Raw genomic sequence first — 7,487 nt, forward strand, 5'->3', positions numbered from 1 at the left:
TCTTTATTTTCACTCTTTATATTATGCTATATACGCATTGAATTTCCCGTGTAGCTGAACATTTTGTCAAATCGAATGATTTTTTAATGAAACATTTGCAGATTGTAGTGGTTTTAAACGGTATCTGAATGGTTAAGGAGTTTCTCATATATTCAGCCACGTGTTGTTAAAACACTTTTAGCATTATGTCTGAGCTGGATGCATTGACAATGAGAGTACACGTTTACAGTACAACACGTTTACAGTACAACACGTTTACAGTACAACACGTTTACAGTACAACACGTTTACAGTACAACACGTTTACAGTACAACACGTTTACAGTACAACAGTACAACTTACTCAAACACTTACTGAAGACATTTATGGGAAACTGGTACATTGCCCTAGAGGAATGGAAACTGGTACATTGACCTAGAGGAATGGAAACTGGTACATTGACCTAGAGGAATGGAAACGGGTACATTGACCTACAGGAATGGAAACTGGTACATTGACCTACAGGAATGGAAACTGGTACATTGACCTACAGGAATGGAAACTGGTACATTGACCTAGAGGAATGGAAACTGGTACATTGACCTAGAGGAATGGAAACTGGTACATTGACCTAGAGGAATGGAAACTGGTACATTGACCTAGAGGAATGGAAACGGGTACATTGACCTATAGGTATGGAAACTGGTACATTGACCTACAGGAATGGAAACTGGTACATTGACCTACAGGAATGGAAACTGGTACATTGACCTACAGGAATGGAAACTGGTACATTGACCTATAGGAATGGAAACTGATACATTGACCTAGAGGAATGGAAACTGGTACATTGGCCTATAGGAATATAAACTGGTACATTAACCTATAGGAATGGAAACTGGTACATTGACCTAGAGGAATGGAAACTGGTACATTGACCTAGAGGAATATAAACTGGTACATTGACCTATAGGAATATAAACTGGTACATTGACCTATATGAATGAAAACTGGTACATTGACCTATAGGAATGGAAACTGTTATGACATTGACCTATAGGAATATAAACTGATACATTGACCTAGAGGAATGGAAACTGGTACATTGACCTAGAGGAATGGAAACTGGTACATTGACCTAGAGGAATGGAAACTGGTACATTGACCTAGAGGAATGGAAACTGGTACATTGACCTAGAGGAATGGAAACTGGTACATTGGCCTAGAGGAATGGAAACTGGTACATTGACCTAGAGGAATGGAAACTGGTACATTGACCTAGAGGAATGGAAACTGGTACATTGACCTAGAGGAATGGAAACTGGTACATTGACCTAGAGGAATGGAAACTGGTACATTGACCTAGAGGAATGGAAACTGGTACATTGACCTAGAGGAATGGAAACTGGTACATTGACCTACAGGAATGGAAACTGGTACATTGACCTATAGGAATGGAAACTGGCACATTGACCTATAGGAATGGAAACTGGTAGAGGCTTTGGTTTTTCAGTATGTCAGTATGTGTTACACCTGTGCTGGTTGTCACCTCGTTAGTCAGTATTAAAAAATATATATATTTACCTGCTCTAATCAATAGGCTACCTGCTCTAACCACTAGGCTACCTGTCCTAACCACCAGGCTACCTGCTCTAACCACTGGGCTACCTGCTCTAACCACTAGGCTACCTGCTCTAACCACTGGGCTACCTGCTCTAACCACTAGGCTACCTGCTCTAACTACCGGGCTACCTGCTCTAACCACTGGGCTACCTGCTCTAACCACTGGGCTACCTGCTCTAACCACTGGGCTACCTGCTCTAACCACTAGGTTACCTGCCTATAACCACTAGGCTACCTGCTCTAACCACTAGGCTACCTGTCTCTAACCACTAGGTTACCTGCCTATAACCACTAGGCTACCTGCTCTAACCACTGGGCTACCTGTCTCTAACAACTAGGTTACCTGCTATAACCACTGGGCTACCTGCTCTAACCATTAGGCTACCTGTTCTAACCACTAGGTTACCTGCCTATAACCACTAGGCTACCTGCTCTCCATCTACTACTCTCCATCTACTACCCTCCTCTTCTCCATCTACTACCCTCCTCTTCTCCCTCTACTACCCTCCTCTTCTCCTTCCCCTCTTCTTCCTCTACGACCCTCCTCTTCTCCCTCTACGACCCTCCTCGTCTCCCTCTACTACCCTCCTCTTCTCCCTCTACTACCCTCCTCTTCTCCCTCTACTAACCTCCTCTTCTCCCTCTACTACCCTCCCCTCTCTTTCCCCAGCCTCCCTTCCCCCTCTCTCACAGTAGTCTCATTCATGCTGGCGTGGCTTTTTTCTCTGCTAATTAGTGTCAGAGCTCTCCCTCTCCTTCTCTTTCTTTTCTCTGTCTTTGTTCCCCCCTCTCTCTGTCTTTGTTCCCCCCTCTCTCTGTCTCTCTCTCTCTCTCTCTCTCTGTCTCTCTCTCTCTGTCTTTTCCTCGCTGGTTATCTCTGTCACTCTCTCTCTGTCTCTCTCTCTCTCTCTCTCTGTCTCTCTCTCTCTCTCTCTCTCTCTCTCTCTCTCTCTGTCTTTTCCTCTCTCTCTCTGTCTTTTCCTCTCTCTCTCTGTCTTTTCCTCTCTCTCTCTCTCTTTCTCTCTCTCTCTCTCGCTCTCTGTCTCTCTCTCTTCCTCTCTCTCTCTTCCTCTCTCTCTCTCTCTCTCTCTCTCTCTCTCTCTCTCTTTTCCTCGCTGGTTATCTCTGTCACTCTCTCTCTCTCTGTCACTCTCTCTCTCTCGCTCTCTGTCTCTCTCTCTTCCTCTCTCTCTCTCTCTCTCTCTCTCTCTCTCTCTCCCTCTCTCGCTCTCTGTCTCTCTCTCTCTCTTCCTCTCTCTCTCTCTCTCATGGCAGTAGAGAATAGTAGGGATTATTCTTGGAAAGTGGTCAGTGGGTTAGTCAAACTGTCCTGTCTCTCTCACCAGTAGAATATAGATGTAACGCCCTGGGGAAAGTGGTCAGTGGGTTAGTCAAACTGTCCTGTCTCTCTCACCAGTAGAATATAGATGTAACGCCCTGGGGAAAGTGGTCAGTGGGTTAGTCAAACTGTCCTGTCTCTCTCACCAGTAGAATATAGATGTAACGCCCTGGGGAAAGTGGTCAGTGGGTTAGTCAAACTGTCCTGTCTCTCTCACCAGTAGAATATAGATGTAACGCCCTGGGGAAAGTGGTCAGTGGGTTAGTCAAACTGTCCTGTCTCTCTCACCAGTAGAATATAGATGTAACGCCCTGGGGAAAGTGGTCAGTGGGTTAGTCAAACTGTCCTGTCTCTCTCACCAGTAGAATATAGATGTAACGCCCTGGGGGGAAAGACTGATCAAATCAAATCAAATCAAATGTATTTATATAGCCCTTCGTACATCAGCTGATATCCCAAAGTGCTGTACAGAAACCCAGCCTAAAACCCCAAACAGCAAGCAATGCAGGTGTAGAAGCACGGTGGCTAGGAAAAACTCCCTAGAAAGGCCAATACCTAAGAAGAAACCTAGAGAGGAACCAGGCTATGTGGGGTGGCCAGTCCTCTTCTGGCTGTGCCGGGTGGAGATTATAACAGAACATGGCCAAGATGTTCAAATGTTCATAAATGACCAGCATGGTCGAATAATAATAAGGCAGAACAGTTGAAACTGGAGCAGCAGCACATTCAGGTGGAAGTTGAAACTGGAGCAGCAGCATGGCCAGGTGGACTGGGGACAGCAAGGAGTCATCATGTCAGGTAGTCCTGGGGCATGGTCCTAGGGCTCAGGTCAGTTGAAACTGGAACAGCAGCATGGCCAGGTGGACTGGGGTCAGCAAGGAGTCATCATGTCAGGTAGTCCTGGGGCATGGTCCAAGGGCTCAGGTCCTCCGAGAGAGAGAAAGAAAGAGAGAAGGAGAGAATCAGAGAACGCACACTTAGATTCACACAGGACACCGAATAGGACAGGAGAAGTACTCCAGATATAACAAACTGACCCTAGCCCCCCGACACACAAACTACTGCAGCATAAATACTGGAGGCTGAGACAGGAGGGGTCAGGAGACACTGTGGCCCCATCCGAGGACACCCCCGGACAGGGCCAAACAGGAAGGATATAACCCCACCCACTTTGCCAAAGCACAGCCCCCACACCACTAGAGGGATATCTTCAACCACCAACTTACCATCCTGAGACAAGGCTGAGTATAGCCCACAAAGATCTCCGCCACGGCACAACCCAAGGGGGGGGCGCCAACCCAGACAGGAATACCACAACAGTGAATCAACCCACTCAGGTGACGCACCCCCTCCAGGGATGGCATGAGAGAGCCCCAGCAAGCCAGTGACTCAGCCCCTGTAATAGGGTTAGAGGCAGAGAATCCCAGTGGAAAGAGGGGAACCGGCCAGGCAGAGACAGCACGGGCGGTTCGTTGCTCCAGAGCCTTTCCGTTCACCTTCCCACTCCTGGGCCAGACTACACTCAATCATATGACCCACTGAAGAGATGAGTCTTCAGTAAAGACTTAAAGGTTGAGACCGAGTTTGCGTCTCTGACATGGGTAGGCAGACCGTTCCATAAAAATGGAGCTCTATAGGAGAAAGCCCTGCCTCCAGCTGTTTGCTTAGAAATTCTAGGGACAATTAGGAGGCCTGCGTCTTGTGACCGTAGCGTACGTGTAGGTATGTACGGCAGGACCAAATCAGAGAGATAGGTAGGAGCAAGCCCATGTAATGCTTTGTAGGTTAGCAGTAAAACCTTGAAATCAGCCCTTGCTTTGACAGGAAGCCAGTGTAGAGAGGCTAGCAGTTCTAGTCTAGTTCTAGTCAGGATTCTAGCAGCCGTATTTAGCACTAACTGAAGTTTATTTAGTGCTTTATCCGGGTAGCCGGAAAGTAGAGCATTGCAGTAGTCTAACCTAGAAGTGACAAAAGAATGGATAAATTTTTCTGCATCATTTTTGGACAGAAAGTTTCAGATTTTTGCAATGTTACGTAGATGGAAAAAAGCTGTCTTCGAAATGGTCTTGATATGTTCTTCAAAAGAGAGATCAGGGTCCAGAGTAACGCCGAGGTCCTTCACAGTTTTATTTGAGACGACTGTACAACCATTAAGATTAATTGAACCTTGAGGAACACCGAAATTTACAGTTGATTTGTCAGAGGACAAACCATTCACAGAGACAAACTGATATCTTTCCGACAGATAAGATCTAAACCAGGCCAGAACATGTCCGTGTAGACCAATTTGGGTTTCCAATCTCTCCAAAAGAATGTGGTGATCGATGGTATCAAAAGCAGCACTAAGGTCTAGGAGCACGAGGACAGATGCAGAGCCTCGGTCCGATGCCATTAAAATGTCATTTACCACCTTCACAAGTGCCGTCTCAGTGCTATGATGGGGTCTAAAACCAGACTGAAGCATTTCGTATACATTGTTTGTCTTCAGGAAGGCAGTGAGTTGCTGCGCAACAGCCTTCTCTAAAATGTTTGAGAGGAATGGAAGATTCGATATAGGCCGATAGTTTTTTATATTTTCTGGGTCAAGGTTTGGCTTTTTCAAGAGAGGCTTTATTACTGCCACTTTTAGTGAGTTTGGTGCACATAGGAGGGCCAAGCACAGGAAGCAGCTCTTTCAGTAGTTTAGTTGGAATAGGGTCCAGTATGCAGCTTGAAGGTTTAGAGGCCATGATTATTTTCATCATTGTGTCAAGAGATATAGTACTAAAACACTTGAGCGTCTCTCTTGATCCTAGGTCCTGGCAGAGTTGTGCAGACTCAGGACAACTGAGGTTTGGAGGAATACGCAGGTTTAAAGAGGAGTCCGTAATTTGCTTTCTAATAATCATAATCTTTTCCTCAAAGAAGTTCATGAATTTATCACTGCTAAAGTGAAAGTCATCCTCTCTTGGGGAATGCTGCTTTTTAGTTAGCTTTGCGACAGTATTAAAAAGGAATTTCGGAATGTTCTTATTTTCCTCAATTAAGTTAGAAAAATAGGATGATCGAGCAGCAGTAAGGGCTCTACGGTACTGCACGGTACCGTCCTTCCAAGCTAGTCGGAAGACTTCCAGTTTGGTGTGGCGCCATTTCCGTTCCAATTTTCTGGAAGCTTGCTTCAGAGCTCGGGTATTTTCTGTGTACCAGGGAGCTAGTTTCTTATGAGACATTTTTTTAGTTTTTAGGGGTGCAACTGCATCTAGAGTATTGCGCAAGGTTAAATTGAGATCCTCAGTTAGGTGGTTAACTGATTTTTGTCCTCTGGCGTCCTTGGGTAGGCAGAGGGAGTCTGGAAGGGCATCAAGGAATCTTTGTGTTGTCTGTGAATTTATAGCACGACTTTTGATGTTCCTTGGTTGGGGTCTAAGCAGATTATTTGTTGCAATTGCAAACGTAATAAAATGGTGGTCCGATAGTCCAGGATTATGAGGAAAAACATTAAGATCCACCACATTTATTCCATGGGACAAAACTAGGTCCAGCGTATGACTGTGACAGTGAGTGGGTCCAGAGACATGTTGGACAAAACCCACTGAGTCGATGATGGCTCCGAAAGCCTTTTGGAGTGGGTCTGTGGACTTTTCCATGTGAATATTAAAGTCACCAAAGATTAGAATATTATCTGCTATGACTACAAGGTCCGATAGGAATTCAGGGAACTCAGTGAGAAACGCTGTATATGGCCCAGGAGGCCTGTAAACAGTAGCTATAAAAAGTGATTGAGTAGGCTGCATAGATTTCATGACTAGAACCTCAAAAGACGAAAATGTCATTTCTTTTTTTGTAAATTGAAATTTGCTATCGTAAATGTTAGCAACACCTCCGCCTTTGCGGGATGCACGGGGGATATGGTCACTAGTGTAGCCAGGAGGTGAGGCCTCATTTAAAACAGTAAATTCATCAGGCTTAAGCCATGTTTCAGTCAGGCCAATCACATCAAGATTATGATCAGTGATTAGTTCATTGACTATAATTGCCTTTGAAGTAAGGGATCTAACATTAAGTAGCCCTATTTTGAGATGTGAGGTGTCATGATCTCTTTCAGTAATGACAGGAATGGAGGTGGTCTTTATCCTAGTGAGATTGCTAAGGCGAACACCGCCATGTTTAGTTTTGCCCAACCTAGGTCGAGGCACAGACACGGTCTCAATGGTGATAGCTGAGCTGACTACACTGACTGTGCTAGTGGCAGACTCCACTATGCTGGCAGGCTGGCTAACAGCCTGCTGCCTGGCCTGCACCCTATTTCATTGTGGAGCTAGAGGAGTTAGAGCCCTGTCTATGTTGGTAGATAAGATGAGAGCACCCCTCCAGCTAGGATGGAGTCCGTCACTCCTCAGCAGGTCAGGCTTGGTCCTGTTTGTGGTTGAGTCCCAGAAAGAGGGCCAATTATCAACAAATTCTAACTTTTGGGAGGGGCAGAAAACAGTGTGAGACTCTGCTGTAGAGCTCATCACTCCCCCTAACTGGGAGGGGGCCAGAGACAATTACTCGATGCCGACACAT

The 7,487-nt window shown here is 45.6% G+C and overlaps 1 protein-coding gene across 1 annotated transcript in view; it reads left to right on the forward strand.

Annotated features, from left to right (window-relative positions):
• The window catches only part of yap1 (Yes1 associated transcriptional regulator), an 84,207-nt gene that overhangs the window by 69,004 nt on the left and 7,716 nt on the right, over window positions 1-7,487 (forward strand). The window lies entirely within an intron of this gene.

This window comes from Oncorhynchus kisutch, linkage group LG15 (assembly GCF_002021735.2).
Source record: "Oncorhynchus kisutch isolate 150728-3 linkage group LG15, Okis_V2, whole genome shotgun sequence".
NCBI classification, from domain to species: domain Eukaryota; kingdom Metazoa; phylum Chordata; class Actinopteri; order Salmoniformes; family Salmonidae; genus Oncorhynchus; species Oncorhynchus kisutch.